At 40.2% G+C, this 25,576-nt stretch overlaps 1 protein-coding gene across 1 annotated transcript in view; it reads left to right on the top strand.

Annotated features, from left to right (window-relative positions):
- Positions 1-25,576, top strand: part of C22H3orf49 (chromosome 22 C3orf49 homolog) — a 97,650-nt gene that overhangs the window by 14,792 nt on the left and 57,282 nt on the right. The window contains 1 exon segment of the mRNA XM_070359806.1: positions 20,588-20,711. The gene's annotated coding sequence lies outside the window, so the exon portion shown is untranslated.

The following is a 25,576-nucleotide window of genomic DNA, read 5'->3' as shown; positions in this document are numbered from 1 at the left end:
ACACGTTCAAGCCCTAACCTCCAGGACATCACAATGTGGAGGCAGGACGTTTAAGAGGTGATTCAAGAAAAATGAGGTGACATGGATGAGGCTTAATCCAATATGATTAGTATTGTTATAAGAACAGGAGATTAGGAGAGAGACAACACAGATTAGGAAGAATAAAATGAGGACACAGGAAGAAAGCACCATCTGCAAGCCAAGGAGAGAGACCTTGAAAGACACTAAACCTGCCAACACCTTCATCCTGGACCTCTAACCTCCAGAACTGAGAGAAGATAAATGTCCGCTGTGGAAGCCACTCGGTGTGTGGTGCTTTATCATGGCAGCCTGAGTGAACTCATGCAGGCGATCAGCTATAGATTTCCCCATCTGCTAAGGAACGCCAGGGCTGAAGAACATACACAGCTCTATGACATAAATAACCTCTTTTTCAAATCTAGATCTTATTTTTAAGAAATGGTGGATAAGGCTGTATTTCCATTTGTCTAGCGTTGTTTTTGCTGAATACACATAAAAAATGTGTATAGCAAATTTTGACCAAAGCCAAATTCTAAGACTGGATCTGAAATCCCAGGTTTTTAATACGCAGAGATCCAGCAGAAGCAGATGAATTGAAAGGATTGTATCTCGTTTCTATAATGCCTGAGTAGATTGACCATATGTTAATATGGAAGAACTTTCCATGGAGCCATGATTACAGAGACAATGTAGTGCTCTTTCTTCCTCTGGGCAGGGATCACAAAAATCTACTTACTGTTAACACTTCTAGTTTTTTATTTCTGTTTCCAGTAACAACCATTTCCTTTTGATTTCTGTCTCCTATTCAAAAGGTAAATAAATAAAGGGAAGTTATCAGACAAACGGCTTTTTTTAGAATCACACAATTCAAAATAATCTTGTGACAACTAGCAAGCTGGATCTTACCTGCCATATGCTTTATTTCTCTGTAGAAAAAGAAAATTTGACAAAACATCAGATTCATTATGCTAACATGTGGCAAAAAAAAAGAATTTCAACTTTGTGCAGCACATGACTATTATCCAGTCTTCTCCCACTCCCATTTTTTTTTTAAATGCTCTATGGGAAATAATAAACGGATCTCATTAACCATCTCTACCCTTGATACACACTCTGAATCATAAATTGTCTCTACTTATCTAATAAAAATTCATATCCAACTCTATTTTGAAGCCATGGCATTCTGCACCCTGAAGAACTATTTTCAGATGATGATGAAAGCAGCTGCATTTGTTATCCATTTCTTTGGCCTCTCTTCCCAGCTTCACATAGATTCAAAGCAAGTATAGAGAGGGTACCTGGCTTTATCACCGGCCTCTGGGCTAGTTCCCAGTGGTTGTCAACCACTGCCCACGTATCAGCATAATCTGGGGAGTCGTTGGGTTCGTCTGCTCACAATTCATTTGTTTAAAATCTATTCTCATGGAAAATCTATTTCAGATGCTCTGAGATAGAACCCAAGACTATATTGTTGGCACTTTTTACAGAAAGCTCTCCAGCTGTTTCTGAGTATAGGTTTGAGCAATAGTGAAAGGGACCATCGAGTTTTGTACCCCAAATACTTCCTCTGTGTCCTTCAAAATTGGCAAAATTAGGCAGAAGCTTTTAGAGTAAGATTGCCAAACCCCAGATGATTCAACTCTTGACCACAGAAGCTTAGAAAGAAAAATCATCTACATGGGTTTTGTCATAGAGACTTCCTTGCCCATTTTCTGACTGCATCATATAGCCTTTCCAAACCTCCAAAGCAGGAAACATATCCAGGAAACTAACCCAGCAAAGAAAATAGCCATCAGACTGAAGACGAAAGGAATGTACCAGTCACTGGATTTGTATGTGTTGATAGCTGTGTACACAATGGTCAGACCTTTTCTTTGTTGGGAAAAATTATTTCAGAGAAAATGGAGCATTAGTCTCAGTTTTTAGAGAGCATCTGTTTACACATAATAGCATCAGTATAGAGTGATGGTCCTACAGACAGTAGGGTATTGACTCAGACACAAGGAATTTTTAAATACCACAGGCAATAGTATGAAAGACACATGCCTGGAGATAGCACCAATTTAAGCATCTAAAGACTTGGACTCAATGCAATGACTGCTCTGCAAACTTGAATAAAACCATCCCTCCTCTTTGACCTCAGTTCTCTCATCCGTAAAGTCAAGGAGTTGAACTAAATGACACCTGAGGTTCTTTACGCCTCTGTTACCTTCTGGATGCAGAATAAACCCTCTTGTGCAGTGTGAGAGAACGTGTTTTCTTGAAAATCATATATCCTGGTGGAAAGATTTATCATCCATGTTGTTTTTAAAAATGCCTCTATTTCAAAGGCTTAAAAGACAGTAATATATACTAACCATAAAGTCTTCTGAACAGACAGTATCCTTGGCTGACTGAGAAATCATTCTGGAGTTCTGCAGAGGCATTATGTATCTATTTTTTTGAAACAACAAGCTACTGAAGGGTCTGCTCTACTTCATGGGGTTAGATTGAAGATTAGATGAAACAAAGAATATAAGCCCTGGAGCACAGTGCCAGGCGCAGGATTGGTGCCCATTACTGTAAAAGACATGGCCCTAGAGAATAACATTTGAAAGTGCCCAGTTGGAGAGGTGTTTAACTAAGAGAATTCATTGACAAGTGGGTCTTTCTGGTGGGCAGGACTCTCGGCTCATTTAGATGCCATCCGTTGCATGCTTATGCTTCCCCAGTAATGAAACAAATTCTCTCTCCCCTACACAGTGGATTCTCAGAGATGCACATTCTAAAATGTGCCTGGTGGCTGGATGGGGTGGTGCCCCGGTGAAAAGGCCTAAGGATGGAGGCACTGCCTGAGTAGCCTTTTAGATGAAAGCTGAATTTGCAGTGGACATTTCCCACACACAGAGCCAAATTAAATTCCATAACTCCTTACTTCAGAGCTGGTGGTTGGAGGAGGTGGCATGTTGGCCCTTGTCACATAAATATCTATAATACCGGTGCCTGTCTTGGGCTTTGCCGTTATTTCAGGTTGTCATCAATTATGTGCACTACAAGATGGTACTGCCTCTGCAGTTTAGCTCCAGATTCAAAGTTAAAAGGATTCTTCACAGTTAATTTCAGAGTATTTGAACCCGAGTTGGGTCAAATCCAAAATGATTGTTCACATTTCCTTTAAAAGGGAGAAATCGAAAATTAGAAGTATTTTAAGGTACATTGAAAGGTTTTCTCAGGCTACCTTACACAGCTTTTTAAACACGGTAAATATGCTACTACTACTAATACTAAGTCGCTTCAGTCATGTCCGGCTCTGTGCGACCCCATAGACGGCAGCCCACCAGGCTGCCCCGTCCCTGGGATTCTCCAGGCAAGAACACTGGAGTGGGGTGCCATTTCCTTCTCCAATGCATGAAAGTGAAAAGTGAAAGTGAAGTCGCTCAGTCATGTCCGACTCTTAGCCACCCCATGGACTGCAGCCTACCAGGCTCCTCCGTCCATGGGATTTTCCAGGCAAGAGTACTGGAGTGGGGTGCCATTGCCTTCTCTGACGGTAAATATAAGTAAGTATAATTATATTATTTTCTGATTCCTTATACATATATAAGGGTTACAGTAAAATGAAAATCAAGTAAGCAGGAAATTCAGTTGGCTGGAAAAAAATTTGTTCTAAAGATTAATTAAGATCCTGAGTGTGATCCCCATATGTGGTCAGCAAGCTTCACACTATTATCAAATTATTCTGCCTAAATGTGTTCCTTTCCTTCATCTCCTACTCAGAGGATTTTATTCCCACTTTCAGGGTAGTATGGATCAATATCAAATAGGCCAGTCAGACCACAAATATCTATTGAGTGCCTACTACATTTTAAGTCAGGTTTCAGTGGTCCTGGAGACCCTGTTGTTAAGAAGATGCACACTAGCAAGAGGAGCGACACTGAACCAGCCTGTACAGTTATTTGGGAACGTGAACCCATGTCCATGGGCCCATTCTTTCAGTTGCATGACAGCAGGTCTGACCTCCATACTTTAAGTACTTCTTCTTATTCCCTCTCATGATACCCAGGAGTTTTCCTTAATAAAACTTGCCATGCTTTACAGTTCTGTAGCTGTTGATGTTACTACTAGCTTAATGAACCATGAATTCCATGAATACAAGGTCCACATCTGTCTTGTACAATTCTGTGTACCCTCCTCCTGGCACATATTTGATCTTCAATAAATTTCTTCCATATGTCCCAAGACATGACTGAAGTTGACATGAATCTGTGAAAATCCAATAATAATGCAGGAGAAAACATCTATCCTGGTGGATCTGTATTAGCGTCACGTGGGAAATGGCTGCTATTTCCAGCCGGTACCATGAACAGTAGACCTAGTTACTTGTAATTTCATCTTGCTGATCCAAAGTCCCTTCATTATCAAGTATCATTGAAGTCATAGATTGTTCCACCATAGGAGGAATTAGATAGCACATATGGAAGTGAAAAAGATTCCTTGAGGACACCTAGCAGCATAGATAGGAAATGGTTTAATCTCTGTAAACATAGTTACTTCTAAGATTATGTTATTTATGTCAAAGAGGTTTATCAATTCAACACATGCTCACGATCAAAAGAAAAAATAAAATGATTCACCAGAAACCATCTCAAAGCGCATTTCAAAATCCTGTGAATCTCTGTCATGACAGTTTAGTTGGAAACCGTTGACGTTTGTCCCAGCAACAACATTGTCAAAAATGACTGCCTGGTATACAGAAGGTGTCCAGACAGGAGCTTCATCATTCTTGTCTAAGATGTCAACCACGACCTGTCAGCAATGAGGGAGGAAGAAGCATCACATCCACGTCATGTGACTATTTATACACAGAATCAGTAAGAAGCATCTGGCTAGAGACAGATCATTTAGAATTATTAAATAAAGAGTCTAGGATTTGGAATGTGAAGAAATGTTCCTCCAGATGTGGGTTCTGGCTGCCAATCAACTAGTCAGTTACCTTATTATTCCTGGGTCAGCTGTGACATTCAGTGTGGCCATTAGGGAGAGTTTTGGGCTTGTTGGAAGAACCAGTGGAAAGCTCATGAGTTACATAAATGGTAAGAAAGGAAAGCTGGAGAATGATGCCTCTAAAAATTGTAATCCCTTGAATCTTTTAACTGAAGTCTCCTAATGGCAAACATAGCCTAAAAGGAGGAGAAGCTTCCTCCTTCTCAACTTAGGGGCCTCCTCTGCACCATTCTCTCAGGCACAATATATTTTTTAGTAACAATATGATTGCTTCAAAATATGCTCTGACCTTAATTAGGGGCTGTTGTCAACCTTTTTCTTAATTAAAATACCATGAACTGGGAAACTGTGATTTACATGGGAAAAGATCAAAATATCAAGGATTTTAAAATGTCAGTGATCAAATGCCAGTCAGCCTAGAAAGGTTATCTGCCCACCTCTTAGATGAGTAATAACTTTCTCAGCAACATTCACAGAAGATTCTCTAGGGTGCTCCTATTTGCAAGCACTACCTTTTAAAAATGTTTTATGAAATGTTTTAACAACACAGCTAAAATCCTGGGGAACAATTCATTTTTAATGCTACTTCTATAAGTTGAATAAAGCTGTGTGTTCTATTTAATATGATTTTAGGAAGATTGCTGTATTATAATGCAAACAGCACAGAATTTGGAATCAGAACTCTTTATAAAAACCTTGGGCCTTCCAGTTGGCATATCTTTTTTTGATACAAGGGAGTAAATGTCATTTTGCTCATCTGCAAAAGGGAGAGCTCCTTCCTCCACATCTAGGATTGTTGGGAGGATAAATTCATCCATTCATTGGATATTTATTTAACACTATGTGCTAAGCACTGGTCTAAACACAGAAAATACAAAGGTAAATCAAAGTCCCTCTTAGAATATCACAATCGATATTCTAAGTTCAGTTCAGTTCAGTCACTCAGTCATGTCCGACTCTTTGCAACCCCATGAATCACAGCACGCCAGGCCTCCCTATCTATCACCAACTCCCGGAGTTCACTCAGACTCACGTCCATTGAGTCAGTGATGCCATCCAGCCAGCTCATCCTCTGTCATCCCCTTCTCCTCCTGCCCCCCATCCCTCCCAGCATCAGAGTCTTTTCCAATGAGTCAGCTCTTCACATGAGGTGGCCAAAGTACTGGAGTTTCAGCTTTAGCATCATTCCTTCCAAAGAAATCCCAGGGCTGATCTCCTTCAGAATGGACTGGTTGGATCTCCTTGCAGTCCAAGGGACTCTCAAGAGTCTTCTCCAACACCACAGTTCAAAAGCATCAATTCTTTGGTGCTCAGCCTTCTTCACAGTCCAACTCTCACATCCATACATGACCACTGGAAAAACCATAGCCTTGACTAGATGGACCTTTGTTGGCAAAGTAATGTCTCTGCTTTTGAATATGCTATCTAGGTTGGATATAACTTTCCTTCCAAGGAGTAAGTGTCTTTTAATTTCATGGCTGCAGTCACCATCTGTAGTGATTTTGGAGCCCAGAAAAATAAAGTCTGACACTGTTTCCACTGTTTCCCCATCTATTTCCCATAAAGTGACAAGACCAGATGCCATGATCTTCATTTTCTGAATGTTGAGCTTTAAGCCAACTTTTTCACTCTCCTCTTTCACTTTCATCAAGAGGCTTTTGAGTTCCTCTTCACTTTTTGCCATAAGGATGGTGTCATCTGCATATCTGAGGTTATTGATATTTCTCCCAGCAATCTTGATTCAAGCTTGTGCTTCTTCCAGTCCAGCATTTCTCATGATGTACTCTGCATATAAGTTAAATAAACAGGGTGACAATATACAGCCTTGATGTACTCCTTTTCCTATCTGGAACCAGTCTGTTGTTCCATGTCCAGTTCTAACTGTTGCTTCCTGACCTGCATACAGATTTCTCAAGAGACAGGTCAGGTGGTCTGGTATTCCCATCTCTTTCAGAATTTCCCACAGTTTATTGTGATCCACACAGTCAAAGGCTTTGGCATAGTCAATAAAGCAGAAATAGATGTTTTTCTGGAACTCTCTTGCTTTTTTCATGATCCAGTGAATGTTGGCAATTTGATCTCTGGTTCCTCTGCCTTTTCTAAAACCAGCTTGAACATCAGAAAGTTGACGGTTCACATATTGCTGAAGCCTGGCTTGGAGAATCTTGAGCATTACTTTACTAGCATGTGAGATGAGTGCAATTGTGCAGTAGTTTGAGCATTCTTTGGCATTGCCTTTCTTTGGGATTGGAATGAAAACTGACCTTTTCCAGTCCTGTGGCCACTGCTGAGTTTTCCAAATTTGCTGGCATATTGAGTGCAGCACTTTCACAGCATCATCTTTCAGGATATTCTAAAGGAGGAGGTAAAACAATAAACAAGTAAACAAAACTGTATAGCAGGCACTGTCATATGGAAATTGGTGCTCTGCAGTTAAGGAGATAAGGAATAAGCCCAGTCCACTGCTTTATTACAACATTCTCATTAATGTCCTGTTTATTTGAGATTTTTCAAAGAAATTCCCTTCAGCACCCATCACAATAGTTTTATTTATACTCTTTATATCCTTTCAAAATGTTTCAAAATTGTCTTACATGCATTGATGTACATGATTCCCTAAGACAACAGACTACCAACCCAGATTATATCACCGCAAACCAAAATGGTGTTGATTTTACATCTATAACAATTTCCTTCATTTGTTTATGTCTATTCAGTGATTATAGCATCTGCGGGGGGGGGGGGGAAAATGTTTTCAGTCCTAGAGAAAAGTATACTCCTAAGCACAAACTTGATTTATTTAATTGACTTCTAAAAAAAAAGGAGATAGTGAATAGTTGATGGAACTATTTTAATAGAAGAAAGTCATGAAAGAAAGGCTTTCTTTGAACCCTCTATTTTCTTCCTTCTGCCCTATAATGGATACATGTCCTTAAGCAAGAATGTATCCTTGCAGCATGTTAGTGTTTGGTTACATGATTTTGATTTGCACAAATGATATTGTGCTAAAGATCTTTCCTGTTTCCTACTTTTCTCATTCAGTGCCATATTTTCTTGCTTTCTCTGTGTTGCTGCTTGTAGAATTAATTTACTATTTCTTTTTTTAGGGGGAAGGAGATCTGGTCTTTTTAATTTTTATTTACTTATTTATTTGTTTTTGGTTGTACCTGGTCTTTGTTGCTTCATACCAACTTTTCTCTAATTGTGGCGAGCAGGGGCTACTCTTCATTGCAGTGCATGGGCTTCTCACTGAGGTGGCTTCTCTTGTGCCAGAGCACAGGCTCTAGGCACAAGGCCTTCAGTACTTGCAGCTAGAGGGCTTAGCTACTCTAAAGCATGTGGACCAGAGATTGAACCCATGAGCCCTGCATTGTGAGCAAGCTACTTTGGAGCAAAAATAGGATTAAGGTAAGAATGTGAGTCACGTGGTTGGAAGACAAGCATTCCAGCCTGAGGCAAAGTCTGTGAGGTATAAACATTTCGGGTGTGTTGAAGACTCTGCAAGAAATTCACATGAGTGGATTGAAGTAAGAGGGAAAGAGCTAGAGGAGCTGAACACAAAGATCTGGGGTCCAGATCACAAAGGGCGCAGCAGACTTTGGAAGCAATCTTGGAGCTTTTGCCAAGTGTGATGGGAAGCCATTGGAGAGCTTTGAGGAAGAGGGTAAATTGCCTTTTGAAAGAATCATTCTGGCTGCTTTGTGAAGAGTAGATTGTAGAGCACGGGTGGAAGTGGGGATTCCAGTTAGGAGGCTGCGGCCCTAGACCAGGAAAGGGACAATGGTGGCGCAACCAGACAGCATCCAGGATATGTTTTGAAAGTAGAGACAACAGGGTTTGCTGATGGATCAGAGAGATAATTTAGGGTGCACAATAGTGGTTAGGTGCCCAGAATTAATCCTTCTCCCTCTTTCTAGCTGAATAAATTTGGATAAGTTACTTAACCTCTAAACCTTAGAAATAAAATTCTTCTGCCTATAAAGAGTAGTATCAGTAGCTACCTCATGGTTGGGATTGAGGCTAAACAAGATCTCACAGTCTTGCCTTTTATTGTGCATGCACGTTCAGTTGTATCTCACTCTTTGTGACCCCGTGGACTGTAGCCTGCCCGGCTCCTCTGCCTTTGGAATTTTCCAGGCAAGTATATTGGAGCAGATTGCCATTTCCTCCTCCAAGGGATCTTCCTGACCCAGGTATCCAACCCACGACTATTGTATCTTCTGCAATGGCAAGCAGATTCTTTACCACTGCACCTCCTGGGTAGGTTCTCAATAAATGGTGGGTGATGATGATGGTGATGACAATGATGATGACAGATTCCTATAATTTGGGATCTAAAGAACCATCTTCCTTTTCTGAACTCAAAAGTCACATTTGTCTATATCATCAATATACCAGTTCAGTTCAGTTGCTCAGTCATGTCCGACTCTTTGCGATCCCATGAACTGCAGCACGCCAGGCCTCCCTGTCCATCACCAACTCCCAGAGTCCACCCAAACTCATGTCCATTGAGTCAGTGATGCCATCCAACTGTCTCATCCTCTGTTGTCCCCTTCTCCTCCTGCCCTCAATCTTTCCCAGCATCAGGGTCTTTTTCAATGAGTCAGCTCTTCGCATCAGGTGGCCAAAGTACTGGAGTTTCAGCTTTAGCATCAGTCCTTCCAGTGAACACCCAGGACTGATCTCCTTTAGGATGGACTGGTTGTATCTCCTTGCAGTCCATGGAACTCTCAAGAGTCTTCTCCAACACGACAGTTCAAAAGCATCAATTCTTCTGCGCTCAGCTTTCTGCGCTCAACTCTCACATCCATACATGACTACTGGAAAAACCATAGCCTTGACTAGACGGACCTTTGTTGACAAAGTAATGTCTCTGCTTTTTAATATGCTGTCTAGGTTGGTCAATCTACCTCAATATACATATACATGTATATTGAGGTATACATCACATCTACCTCAATATTCCTCAATCTACATCAATATTCCTGCTATATATAATTTAACTTTACCTGTGTTAAAAATTTAAGCTACCCGAAGCCATATATTGTCTGACATGTCTTTGCAACCCAGGAAATTGTGCACAGAGAAAACATTCAATAGATATTAGTTAAAAGAGGAAGTGAAGAAGTTCCCGCTTTACCTTTAGTTAAATTAGAAACCGTGTTTGTAAGATCAGAGTCACTTGAAGTTGTTTTTTAATTATGTGCTTTCCCCTCTTATCATTTGTAATTAGTGGATGATAATTGCAAGTGAATGGCATCCTATACAATTTGAGGAGCTCATAAATTTCTACAGGAAAAACTACCACAGGTACCTAGGTCTAAAGATTATTCTCATAGGTACCTACCTGAGACAATCAAACCACTAAATCCTGTCCACATGACTGGAATTCAGTCCCTGTGAAAGTCATTCTGACTGTTGATGTCCGTAGACCTGGTGTTTTCCTCACAGTGACACACTCAGGAATCCTAATCACTACCTGAGCAGCAAGCCAGGGGGCTCTGTACAAAGAGGAAATAGACACTGAATCATCAGGCCAAATGAGGACCTAAAAACTCTTCAGTCCTACCTCTGTCTCTTCTCTGATGATAAAACCTCAGTCATTAAAAACACATTCCACATCATCAATACAGCACTATTCACTCTGAAGGTCTTTCAAGAGTCCTTTGATGTTGTGACAATAATTTAGAGCCCTACACTTCCTCCTGTTGTGATGTCGAAAAACACATTGTGGTTAATTACCTATGTTGTCAGCATCACCTCTTAATGAGAGGCAGCCTGAGTGTAAGTCCAGTTCTACAAGCCCTGTGTCATTTTACATAAGTTTCCCAAACTTTGTGCCCAAGTTTCCTCATCTATAGAGTAGAAATGATGGTAGTATTGTCTACTTTGAGGACTAAAGGTGAATATTAACTACATCAAGATATGAAATTACCTACAACAGGATCTGGCACAAGTGTTAGAGACATTCTGGCTATTATTATAATTCTTTAATCTCATGAGAATTATTGTTATTATTTGACAATTTCAATTGTAATAAATTAAAAGCTAACACATCATCTGTATTATATCAAAACATGGGACTTTCTAGAGATTGCCCTGGTGCTCCAGTGGCTAAGATTCTTTACTTCCACTTCAGGGGCCCAGATTTGATTCCCGGTCAGGGAACTAAGATATCACATGCCTTGCATATGGCACAGCCAAAAATAAATTTTTTTAACTGTTAAAAAAAAAAGAAAAGAGAAAAACCTGGGGACTTTCTACTTACCAGGGCTGTTGCTGTACAAGGATGAAATTTGTCACAGTCCACACCTTCCACAGTGAAGTATCAGTGAGGTTATCTTGCTTCACAGTCTTGTAGCCTGGCTGTGTGGTGAGTTCAGTCATTCCAGAGAGTGTGTAAATCCAGAATCTTTGTATAACCTGGATGTCAGCACTGCTTATCTTGTACGTCACACAGTTTGGTGGGTGGTCTTCATCAATGGCAGTCACTCTTACAACTTTGTAGAAAGCTGCCAATAATATTTATATTAAGATTCATTTTTGTCATACAGCTGCACCATTTTAAAAAGCTTAATGTGTCTTTGTCTACCAAACAGTATCATAGGTTTCTCAAATGGTCCACCTGAATCTTTTTGGACAATGCAATGTGTTTGAAAAACAGAACTCTACATGTCAGAAAGTGGATTTATAGATGGTCCACTTAAGCCACATGGCATGAGTGAGTTAACAATAACTTTTTAAAGATAATAGCTTGAAACATTGCATGTTTATTTTCTAACAGGCATTATGCTAAGATTAGCATCAGATAATGGTTCCCAGTACAGACTCTGAAACCAGACTGCCTAGGTTCTGAATCTCAGCTCTCTCACCAGCTATAACTCATCAGAAAGTTCTAGAACCTCTCTGGGCCTCACAATCTTTATCTGCAAACTAGCAATAATAATAATAATAGTATCTACCACATGGAATTATTGTGAGGATTAAATAAGTTAAAATACATAAGACACATAGAACACAGCCTGATGTATAGTAAATGTTACATAAGAATTAGGTATTATTTATACACATTATCTCATTACATCTCAACAGCCTTATGATGTATGTACTATCACTGTTCAAACGCTGTAGATAAGGAAACCACAGCCCAGCGGTACTCACTTGCCCAAGGTCACAGAGCTACTAAAGATAGAATCAGGATTCAAATCTGTACTTGCCAAATCTACACATTTTAAAAATTACTTGTTATAAGTCCAGTGTGTAGTTTTCCCAAATAGTCTTTTAGAAGAAACATGGGTGTGATATGTGGATTGCATTAATATGTTCAAATTCTTTACCATTCTCAAGTTCATGCTCTTGTACTGTATAACCTTATAGTGCCCTCCCACATGGCTTGTTTTGGCTGATGGAACAGAAGCAAACTGGCCACCAGCAAGTTTGAAAACCACTTGTGTACCCAGGCTTGCCTTACTCCTGCATCTCTTCTTCTGCCCTGAAAAGTGCTCAGATTAGCCTGTTCGAGGAGAGAGGAGCCAGATCATCCAGTCACTCCTACTGAACCAAGGTAGATCAGCAAAAAGCCAACAAATTCCCACAGTTTTGAGCAAGCTCAGCCACAACCAGAGGGACAGCCCAGCCAATTCTCAGACTCGTGGGCTAAATAAATGTTCAGTTCAGTTCAGTTCAGTCATTCAGCCCTGTCTGACTCTTTGCAACCCCATAGACTGCAGTATTCAGGCCTCCTTCCCATCACCAACTCCCGGAGTTTACTCAAACTCATGTCCTTTGAGTAGGGGATGCCATCCAACCATCTCATCCTCTGTCGTCCCCTTCTCCTCCCTCCTTCAATCTTTCCCAGCATCGGGGTCTTTTCAAATGAGTCAGCTCTTCACATGAGGTGGCCAAATATTGAAGTTTCAGCTTTAGCATCAGCCCTTCCAATGAATATTCAGGATTGATTTCCTTTAAGATGAACTAGTTGGATCTCCTTGCAGTCCAAGGGACTCTCAAGAGTCTTCTCCAGCACGACAGTTCAAAAGCATCAATTCTTCGGCTCTCAGCTTTCTTTACAGTCCAACTCTCACATATATACATGACCATTGGAAAAACCATGGCCTTGACTAGATGGACCTTTCTTTGTTGGCAAAGTAATGTCTCTGCTTTTTAATATGCTGTCTAGGTTGGTCATAACTTTTCTTCCAAGGAATCAGAGAAGCCCCAGCAGTATGGTAGGCACTGGAGCAGCAGCTGTGCAGCACTGGAGCAGCTGTGAGGAGATACACCACATCCAAGGGCAAAGGAGAAGCCCCAGCAAGACAGCAGGAGGGGCGAATTCACATTTAGAATTAAACCCCATTCCCACCAGAGACACTCAGAGGGCTCAAACAAACCTTGTGCACCAGGACCCAGAGACCCCACAGAGACTGAGCCAGAACTGTGTTTGAGCATCTCCTGTGGAGGTGTGGGTTGGCTCTGGGTGCAGCAGTCTTGATTATGGCATAAGCCGTCTTGGAGGAGGTCACCATTAACCCCACCATAGAGCTGCCAGAACTTACACAGGACTGGGAAGTAGACTCTTGGAGGGCACAGAGAGAACCTTGTGTGTACCAGGGCCCAGGAGAAAGGAGCAGTGACCCCACAAGAGACTGACCCAGACTTGGCTGGGAATGTCCAGGAGTCTCCAGCGGAGGCGTGGGTCAGTGGTGGCCTGCTGCAGGATTGGGGGCACTGAGTGTAGCAGTGCATGCATGGGACCTTTTGAGGGAGACCTCCACCATCGTTTGGCCCCAGGCAAATAGCTGGAAGGGAACACAGCTCCACCCATCAACAGATAATTGGATTAAGGATTTACTGAGCATGGCCCCACCCATCAGAACAAGACCCAGTTTCCTCCTCAGGCAGTCTCTCCCATCAGGAAGCTTCCATAAGCCTCTTATCCTTCTCCATCACAGGGTAGACAGACTGAAAACCACAATCACAGAAAATAAATGTTCACTGTTGCTTTATTCTCCTTTTCTGTAGTTTTCATTATTCGGCACACTTTTAGCAATAGATAACTGATACAATGAGGTCTCCCCTGGTGGCTCAGTGGTAAAGAATCCCCCACAGTGCTGGAGATATGGGTTTGATACCTGGTCTGGGTGGTCTCCTGGTGGAGAAAATGGCAACCCACTTCAGTATTCTGGTCTGGAGAATCCCATGGACAAAGGAGCCTGAAGCGGTACAGTCCATGGGGTTGCAAAGGAGTCAGATACAATGACTAGGCTAGCCACACAATGACTGGGCTTAACAACATATATTATCTAGGATATTTGGGTTGCTGATAACCAAGAATGAAAATTAGGATGAAGAAATCATTTCATGTGCTGGGTCCCCACCCCCTTCAACCTCATGGGTTTTTTCTCTGTTTGCAACTTTGTTTACCAAGATTCATCAGCCTCTGAAAATGTGTCATTAAGCAGGCAATGAACATGACTCAGAATACCAAGAACAGAGAAAACACATTTGTGAAAAGGAACTTAATGTTTCATTATGACAAGTCCAGAATATAAAAAGTCCAACCTACTGTTTCTGTGAAAGCATCACTGTTAGAGAAGGGTGTTGTAACTGATACAGGACCATGTAAAATAGGTTACAGATGACCTTGCCATCTCCAGCCTACATTGCTGGGCAAAGAGGGTGCCATTTTCACATTTAACACCTGGCAAAGTATAATGGGAAGCTTATTTGTCTATAGGTGAAAAATTAACCTTTCAGTAAAACTAAAAGCTATCTTGAGCATTTTTAGCCAAGTTTAAAATAGGGAAATTATGAAACTGTAACTCTGCCAAACTTTCTCATCAAAAAACTACTAGAAATCAAACATGTTTTTCTTCATGACTTGCAACCCATAGTGATTTAATTTTCATGTATTTTCTCCTCAGTCATTTCTGATAGTTTTGATAAAGGATTTTTTTTTTTTTTTTGCCTATGCCTCCCTCTCTTCAGAATCTTTCTGTCAATGAGAGTTTCAGGTATTCATTACATATCAGAATTTTTTTTTTTTACTTTAAAGATGATAGACTCATAATTTTTTTAAGCTGGAAAAAATGTAGTCCTCAAGGCACACTCACATCCTCTGTGCTAATCAACACAGCATGGAAAAAGACCTCCACAGTAATAGATTTTTGATATCCTCAAGGTCTACAGGCTTAATGTTTGATATTCTGAGATGAGTTGATTTTCAGAGTAGTATTAATTTTCTAATTTCCTCCTCTAGAGCAAATTGCCACTGAGTTCTGAAAATTTTGTCTCCTGTAATGGGTATCACCTCAAAACACTAACCCTCTCCTAATTGTATTTATCATGGTAGGGAAGATCAAGGGACAATTTTAAAAAGCAAAGAAAAGGTTCTAGCACACTGTAGGCACTCAGTGAATTTTAATGGTTGTTTTTATTATTATTGGCAATGCTGTCATGGCTACTGTTAAGTATGTATCATGTAGTTTACATACCTACAATGATCAGTTTATCATCATCTCTACTCCATGATGTAATTACTACAATCTCCATTCTACCAATGAGAGCTCAAAAAGACTTGAAAGTTATGGGACTAGCCTGATGCTTTTGAACTGTGGTGTTGGAGAAGACTCTTGAGAGTCCCTTGGACTGCAAGGAGATCCAACCAGTTCATTCTGAAGGAGATCAGCCCTGGGATTTCTTTGGAAGGAATGACACTAAAGCTGAAACTCCAGTACTTTGGCCACCTGATGCGAAGAGTTGACTCATTGGAAAAGACTCTGATGCTGGGAGGGATTGGGGGCAGGAGGAGAAGGGGACGACAGAGGATGAGATGGCTGGATGGCATCACTGACTCGATGAGTCTGAGTGAACTCCGGGAGTTGGTGATGGACAGGGAGGCCTGGCGTGCTGCGATTCATGGGGTCGCAAAGAGTTGGACACGACTGAGCAACTGAACTGAACTGAACTGAAAGTCATTTAACTGACAATGGCTGATGAAGAATTTGAATCCAATTCTGTTTGGTATTTCTGTTACATCATGTTGCTTTCTTATGAAGACCTAGAAGTCTTCTCTCTGGTGGAGCAGGTCAGAAGCCAGCTATTTGGAGAATAGTACACATACGAACGACTCATTTATCTTTTTGTATGAACTCTCAGCACTTGTTTTCAGACTTCTGGAGACCCCAGTCATCAAAATCCATCCCCAAAAGCAGCCCGGAATACTAAAGGGAGAACTGGACCAGGAAGTTGGAAGTCTGTGTTCAGCTATCACCTCTGCCACTCACTAGCTGTGTGACCCAATTCTCTCTCCAGCCTCGGTTTTCCACATAGTAGAACAAAGAGGTTCAATTTTTCCAGCCCTCCTAAACCAGAGATGCTATAATTGAAAAACCTAAATCCTTCTCCTCAGCCATCATTAGGTATTAAACTTTCCTTAAGAAAATGTAGAAGTGTTCGATATGTTTAGAAAGTTTTACCTTCAAAATATACAATTACATTTCAGAAAAACTTTGGATAGTTAGAAGAGAAACTGACATAAAACAGTTGATCCCCATAAAGCAACTGTTTTTTTTTTCTTTTGAATTTTTTATTTTGTACTGGGGTATAGCCCATTAACAATGTTGTGATAGTTTCAGACTAACGGAGAAGGGACTTAGCCATACATATACATATCCATTCTCCCCCAGACTCCGCTCCCATCCAGGCTGCCACATAACACTGAGCAGAGAAGCAACTGTATTTTTAAATGCCAGTCTTAAAAGGCAAAACTATAGAGAATGATAAAAAAAGAGCAGAGGTTTTCAGGGTTTAGGGGAAAGGGAAGAATGACTAGTGCATAAGACTGTTGGGGCAGAGAAGCTATTCTGTGTGATACCGTAATGGTAGATACATGTCATGATATGTTTGTTCAAACCCATGGAATGTGCAATGCCAACAGTGATCTTTAGTGTACACTCTGGACTTTGGGTGATAATGATGTGTCAATGCAGGTTCAACTGTAGTAAGTGTACCACTCTGGTGGGGGATACTGATGGTGAAGGAGCCTACGCCTGTATGAGGGTGGAGGGTATATGGGAAATCTCTTTACCTTCTGCTTAATTTTGTTGTCAACCTAAACTGCAATAAACTACAGTCTACTGTTTTTAAAATGCAAGTCTCTATTTTAAAATCTAGATTGATTGTCGTTAACTTTGGAGGATTATAGAATACATTTGATGGTTTCATGAAGGTGGATCTTTTCCCTCAGGGACCCTCAAAGCCAATGTTCAGACCCTCTGGTCCAGATTCACAATTTATAAGCTAAGAGATAATTAGAGAATTATCAACTATTTAGCTTCTGCGTAAAGACCCATCATCACGTTCCATTAACTCTAGACCTCCCTAGAGCTAGAAGGCCACCACAGAATGGGGAGAATGCAAAGCGAGGAAAGGAGCTATGGTAATGAGCCTCCGTCAGTGCTCAGAAATCAGTATTTTAGTACTTTTGAAAAAAGAGCAAAAGTCCATTGTGGGGAAACCAGGATCAATCCTGTGATAGTTTTATATGCATTTTTTTCTGAAATTGTCTGGTCATATATTGTAAGATACAACTGTGTTATATTTCTAGAACTAGAATATAAAAAGTGTGCATTTATTTTACAGAGAGGTTAAGGACTTGTCCAAAACTCCATGATGACACGAAGAACTGAAATCCAAATATGTGGGTTTTTTATTTCCTAGTCTCGCCTCAAAACAACTGTCTAATGAATGTATTTGCCTGCCAAGGAAATAAACTGGTTTGAAGTAGTGTGGGTTCCGCCCAATGATATGCTGGCGGATGTTTAACAACCAGCTCTCTGCGGAAAAAAAGAATAGAACGTTAAGTGTAATGTTAAGTGTTGTTAAGTGTATCTGTGAATATATATTCACATAAATACAGGGACGTCTTACCTCCTGAAGTTTCTGGAATGGAGAATGAATAGTGCACAGCTTTGAATACAGGGCTGAAATCATTGGCAGGAGCAGTTTCTGCAACGATCGTCACTGTTACTGAAAAATTAAACAGTAAAAAAATGCTTTGCGGTGGTGGTGGCTTTATTCTAGACACTAGTCAAATGTGCCCCCAGGAACACACTTCGGGGAAGATTTGAAATTATGGGGGGATGCTCCTTGCTCCCAGTTGATTCCTGTTTCCAGACTCTGCATTCTCAAGGAACATAAATGAGTTCTAGGCTAACCAAAGCAATTAGTTAAAGATATATAATGTGCTGCATGCCATGTTTTATTTTATAGGATAATGATAGATATATACATGTTATATATAATATATGAATGTTTAATTATACATTTTATTCAAGAGAGTTTATTATATCTATCATGTGTATGCTTTCTTCCATTAGCGTTTGTTTGGGTGTTACTTTCAACCCAGCATATGACTTTCTACACTCTACATTTAATATATCCTAGGAGGTGAAATGGAAAAAGACTCAGAAAACCCATGTCCAGGGATTGGTTATGACATGCTGAATGGCCTTGAACTAGCTTAACTTCTCAGAGGCCCAGATTCTTCATCAGTTTCAATCTTCTATTTTGTAGTGTGTAAAAATGAGATCATGCCCAAGATTTTTTCCCATAATTGGTTAGTGAAATGTAGTTATTTAATTTTATTCCTCTCAGGCAGATGTTTGTATATTGCAGGTTATAGAAAAGGAACTCTATTTTTCAGACCAAGCTCAAACTAACCTATCAGAAAGTTGTCAAAAAAGAAGAAAAATATTCAAATACAAAAGCAAGGAAATTTCAAACCAGGAGATTTTTAGCATTAAAAATAAAGTAATAATTAACCTTTACTGTGCAAGGTGCTGACTCAGCAATAGTGTTAATGTCTCCATCTTACAGAAGAGAAAACTGAGGTTCACAGAGTCATGTTCTTTGCCAAAGGTCACAAATCCTAGTAAGTCACTGAGCAGGTATTGAATCGACTTGAGTCTGCCAACATCTCCCAAAATGTCTCTTCTGACATGCTAATATATCAAATGCAAAATGCCAAGTTAAACAAATATTAAAAGGTTTCCTTATGGCAAAACTTCTTAGGATTTCTGATATGTCATTCTGTATTTTGAATCTCCATCTATGCATTGCTTCTGTAGACTAAAAAAAAAAAAAGTGTACAACATGAAAGTTGTGAGGTAAGTTTTATTTGGGGCAGAATGAGGACTACAGCCTAGGAAACAGCACCTCAGATAGCTCTGAGAGACTACTCCAAAGAGGCAGGGGCAAGGTCAGTATAAATGTGATTTTGGTGAAGGGGGAGTACATGCAATCAAGCACATTTTTTTTTCCCCATAAGGTTTCTGCTAGTCTTGCGAAGCTTTTGCTAGTCCCAAGGAGTGGTTGTCACCATGAAGGATTTTAATGGTTTTCTAGATATGAGGAAATACAAGAATTGGGTTCGTAAAATCAGCTCTTGAAAATATCTATCGGAAGACTGTCCTGCCAGTTTTTCCCTGAGCACTGCTGCTGCTAAATCACTTCAGTCGTGTCTGACTCTGTGTGACCCCATAGACGGCAGCCCACCAGGCTCCCCCATCCCTGGGATTCTCCAGGCAAGAACACTGGAGTGAGTTGCCATTTCTTTCTCCAATGCATGAAAGTGAAAAGTGAAAGTGAAGTCGCACAGTCGTGTCCGACTCTTAGCGACCCCATGGACTGCAGCCTACCAGGCTCCTCTGTCCATGGGATTTTCCAGGCAAGAGTACTGGAGTGGGGTGCCATTGCCTTCTCCGTTCCCTGAGCACAGTGTACCTCATTTCTGCTTTCCACCCTGAACTCCTTTTAGGGTGTGTTGAAAATCAGCTTTAATCCTTATAGAGGTAGATGGCAGCTGCCAATGGCAAGTGCCAATTTGTAGTTGACACTTCCCAAATGTACTTGACCATGGAGTTTTTTTCTAGTTGATCATCTTGTAGAAACTGTGCTCTGAAGAATACTTGTATCTTGTCTCTCTTGAAAGTCTATGCTATGCATTTTCAAACAAGAAAATTTAATCTGAGACCCATAGAATCTTGATTTCAGAGAATCTGTTTCATTCCTTATATTTTGGTATACATTATGTGTGTTTTCCTAGGTATAGGGTCTATAGCTTTCTCAGCATCTCGAAGGTATGCGTGACCACCAAGAAAGAGTAAAAAGCACTTTGCATGGAGACAGGTGATTTATGTGAAAACCTCTATATTTCCCTCAATAAACTCCATTTATGTGCCTTAAGAACAGATGCCACTTATAGCTTTGCCATACTATGATTTTTATTGCACCCATAAAGACTCAAAATTGTGCTAATTGATTGGCCTATAAAAATAGACTGAACCACATGTGGGGTGTTACAAGCATTCTTTATGAGCAGCTGCTGGGAATATACTGGGGTGTGGGGACCAGAGAAGATGTGGATTTATTACCATGAGAGATTTTTTTTTTTCTCTTCTTCTTGGAAAAAGGCTCAACTCTGGTGAAAAGGGCAGATTCTATTTTGATTTGTGAGGCCATCAGGATGAGTAACTACAAGAAAAAGCATTTTTCCTAAAAGGTTTGTTGGGCTTTGTTACAGGCTTTTGCATGAACCAATGAAACTCCACCAGTGGGGAGCAGAGAAGACCTAAGAAAACTTGTGGGCATACTGTCATGCTGTGTCTCTGTCCTGTACAGATCATTTATCCGCATAGTTGGATCACGTAAGTTTACAAATGACATTTGTAAACTGAATCCTATTAAAACTCTTACATCAGAGAGTCAAGAGGGATTTAAAGAGCTCTAGACCTGTTGCTGAACGTTCAGCAATAAATTTTTTTTGGTTGCAAAACATATGGATGCTGCCATGATGCCACCTGCTTAATTCCATAACACAGTGCTCTTTGCACTGCTTTCAGAGGCAACCTCAGAATCCTTCTCAATTCAATGATCTAGGCAACCACCACCAATTGCTTAGAGATGGCACAAGAGATAAAACATGAAACACAAGCAGTGTCCATGTTCCAGGCTCTCCCGTAGCAAGCATTGACATTCTACTAGTAACCCTGTGTTCTCCACCCAAACACTCACTTCTTTTTGGACATCTTTGATGCCAACCCACCTCCTAGATCACTTATTACCATACTTTCCATATAAAATAGACGGCTGTCATTAATAATAGACGTATCTGGAAACTTGTGCAACCTTATTTTCACAACTACCTCTACAGCTACTAATTCACTCTTAAATGTGATAACATGTTGTTGAACACATAAATGACCTATTGAGCCACTTAATGCATGTTCTCATTTGTACAACAATTAGCAGAGAAGCAGGTGTCTGGTGATTGGCTAAGCTCATTTCACCAGCTAGGCACTCTGCTCTGGCTTCACAGCACACAATTTAAATCTGTGCCCGAGGGTGTTTTACAATTAGCAAAACCAGGACTCTTAAATCCACAAATGTCAAGGGACTCACAAAGGAATGAGCTGTGGAATCTGGCACTGTCCCACCGTTTGCATTAAAAATGGCTCTACCTGTATCACGTAAAATAATGATACAGGCAACTCCCCCCCCCCAAAAAAATCCTATTACTCATATGTGTGGACTACACGTGACCCAATATCTGGCTCTTTCCAAATAAGAGGTATTTGGCATTACTAAATGCTATGAACTGAATGTTTATGTTCCTCCAAAATTTATATACTAAAACCTATTCTCCCACTGTGATGGTATTAGGATGGAGAGGGTCTTTGGTATGATGACATGTCATAAGGGTGGAACTCTCATGATGGGATTAACGCTCTTAAAAAGACACCCCAGAGAGTGCCTCTTGCCTATTCTTCCATGTGAAGTCACGGTGAGAAGACAAACATCTAAGAGCAGGATGCAGACCCTCTATAGACACCAAGTCTGACAGTGCCTTGATATGGACTTGCCAGGCTCCAGAAGAGTGAAAAAATTTTCTGTTATGTGTAAGTCCCCCAGTCTGAAGTGGAGACACTACTGACAGAAAATCGTTTCAGTAACAAGCATTAGGATTGGGCTCTGTGTGTCCCTAACACATCCCACTTCCAGCTCCAAGGATCTCTAGCCAGACTTGCATTTAAGAATTGTGTTTTGCATAAGGTGTGCTAAGAGATGAACAACACTCGCAGACCTAATGATAACTTCCAACATGAATCTAAGTCTCCCCTTTCTCCCTTGTCTAGTTTAATGAAACTGTCCCCAATATAATGAAGTTTTACATTTTAAAATCTAAAGTGCACAGTCTAAAGAAAAGACACTTAATGTTCCATGAAATTTATCAAGCTTACCTGTACGGAAGGGATGTAAGTCATCAAATACTGAAATTGTCATTTCATAGATATGGCCTGCTGAAACTATGTCTGGGTCCTCATAATCCAATTCTTTTACAACCTTGCAGTACAACATTATTTCAGAGAAAATTATTGACTTTTTGTTTAATGTACATATTTTAAGTAATAGATCATTCTGGAAAATGAAAGGGCACAGCCATTTTCATTTAATAATGATAGCATTAGAATATTCTTGAGACTGGTCAAAACTGACACACAGAAGTAGGCATTTTGGTGGAACAAAGGGACATCTTTGATCTTCCAAAGTAGCTTATTTTTGGAGAAAGCATCCTAGCATAGTAGAAGGGAAGCATGGGTCATGGCCTGTCTTTATCGCATGCTAATTGTATGATCTTGAGCGAAATATTTTAAAAGAGAAAATGTTTTGAAAGCACTTTGGAAGTGATAAAGCATACTAATAAATATAGCTACTCCTATTATGACAAGTCACTCACCATTTAAAAAATATTTACTGAGTATTAATTAAGTGCCAAGTACAATTGTAGGTATTAGGGATATAGCAATAAACAATATGATCCCACAACAGAGACTTGAAGACAGTCCTCATGTAATAGTATTGGCATGAATCTCAGCTGGCATTAATTGGAATTGGCCAACATGACATCAAGTACCTAGGTGTTCGGGACCCAGGTTAAAAATGTTTTAACTACATTTTTAAACTGAGTATCTCATTCATTAAATCATTCATTCATTCATTAAGTTATACTGAGTACCCACTATGCACCAAGCACTATGAAAGGTATTGAAACACAGAAATAAACGACTCAAAAACATATGTAAGAGAACTTAGCAGGTTCAAATAGTAAAAGAAAGCTTTCAGGAATGAATGACATTTAAGACCCAAAGGATAATTATGAAAATATAGAAATTAATTAGAGGTGGGCAACAGGTGGAAGGAGTTGTTCAGAAGCAGAGCAAGCATATGGAAAGGCTCAAATGTTAGCATTGTGTTTACAAAATTGCCATCTTTCTCCAAATTCTCTTTTTAAAATGATAGTTTTGCATTGCATTTCAAAATGAACATCAACTCAGGAAACCGCTTGGCTCAGTGGCTAATCTTAAAAATTCATAACATATGCAAACGCTCAACTTGTAACTTGTGGAGTTTTCCAGAAAATTTAGGGTGGGTTTGGACCCAAAAATGAGAAAGATCATCAGTGGCTTTCTCACCCATGTCTTTTGGCTGAGAAGGAGTGTTTGGTGATGCTTTGGTTAAGGAACAATTATGCCAACCTAACCGGGATCAGTATTTTTTTTTTTTAGGGATTGGAACTTTGAGGGAAAAAAAAAATAATAGACCTGTGGAAATTAGAAGTTAGAAGGAGGATTCTCCCAAAGCACAACTCAATCTTGCAAAGGGGGAAAAAAAATTTACTATGTCCCCCTCTGTCAGTGGAAAATTTACGACCTCTTAAGGGTGGAGAAAGAAGCTGATCTCTCACTCCCAATGCCAGAAGGATGAGCCATCATCACACATGTAGTCAAACAGACTTATCTTTGAGAAAATCAGCATCTATTTTAGCCTCTGATTCATTTCTGCAGCTAAACAGGGAGTCAATTATTTTGTGCTAATGGTAAGATGATGGTGTCCGGTATCAAAATACTGAAGGACTTGCCCGAATGCCTTCCAGACCCTTCTCTGCTGTGTCCCAGCTCCCACTGCTGAATGCACCCACACCAACCACACTGTGGCCATGAAATGACTCCATCTCCTCGGGAAAATCCCTGGAGAAGCAGCACCTGGTGCTCACCTGGATGAAATTTCCAGCAGTTGGCACTTGCTCAAAGAGTTTTCCAGAACCAATTAGCCGCAAGCTCGGAGCATAATGTATTGTATCAGGAGGTTCATCAAGGTCATGACACTGGAGTTTTGCAACTACTGTGTCTTTTGCAATCATCTCTTGGCCTGTGTATCTGTTTTATCTTTTAAGGAGGGGGAAGAAAATGCTTTAGATGGATAGTCTTAAAAGGTAATACTTTCCTCATAAACATCCACTAGTTCAGATAATGTACACGTGTGACAGCTCTACTTCTCCTGGGACAGACAGTTCTGCTTTGGAGCATCATCTGGGAGTCATTTCCCAAAAGGTGCTATGAATGTAGTCTGACTGCTCATTTTCTGGGAGTATTTCTATTCTCCACCCAGATAGGTACTTGTTTGGAAGGCTATCAAGGACATCACCTCAGTGGAGAAGGCATGAGTTGGAATCAGATAATTCTTGAAGATTGTCCGAGTCTAGAGCATCTACATGATGTGGTCAAGAGAGACAACCTTTACCCAGTAGTTACACTGGACTTAATTCCATCTCTGTAAAGTTTCCCATGTCTTCACTGGGAACCCTCTGCCCCAGATGCTCACTGTTAAGCCTTCACCCTCTAAAATCCTAGTCATTCTTCACAGACTCAGGTATATCTCACCCCTTCAGGAAGCTCCCCCAAATGCTCTAGTCCTGCATATTCTTCTTTTAACAAGGAAAGCACCACACATATAACTTAATATTAAATTATCTTTTTTTTTTTTTTTTTTTTTTTTGCTTTATATGTATTCACCATATCATCATAACAAGAGACAACCTTCTTACAGCTGAAGACCATAGCAAATACTCCATATCTCCAGGGACTATAGGACTGCATTCATCATAGAGTAGGTATTTGATTAATTAACTATGATCCTGGAGAAACAGGGTGGATAAGAAGGAGAAAGAAAAGGAAAAGGAAGGTATCATTTAGTGACTGCCAACCTCTGTACAGAACAAATTCTAAGCATTGCTATGAGGTAGGTGCAATTATCATTTTCATTTGAAAGGTAGAGTAATTCGGGCCCAAACAAAACCACATGAGTAGTAATTAGCAGAAACTAGGCTTTATTTATCATTAGATAATCAGAGATAAAGTTTAGGAAACAGGAGGTAGGCTGGGGGGCAACTGTCTCACATGTAGTTGAGAGTTTGATTGGGATAGGGGAGGGGAGACAAAGAAAGTCACAGAATTGTAGATTTGGAAACTGAGCTTCAAATAATAAAAATAGCCATACTGACAGAAACTCAACCCCATAATCCCATATCCAAATTCCAAAAGCCCGAAACAAGACTTTCTCATAATTTACTGAGATCATCAAAGCCTGACCTAACCTGACAAGCCAGATCTTTCTTTGTTCCACTTAGTTTGAGTATTTCTGTGTTTCACAGCAGAGATATTTATGAATTTGA

The sequence above is a fragment of the Bos mutus genome, chromosome 22 (assembly GCF_027580195.1).
Source record: "Bos mutus isolate GX-2022 chromosome 22, NWIPB_WYAK_1.1, whole genome shotgun sequence".
Taxonomy (NCBI): Eukaryota; Metazoa; Chordata; class Mammalia; order Artiodactyla; family Bovidae; genus Bos; species Bos mutus.
This window is presented reverse-complemented; position numbering and strand designations above follow the sequence as displayed.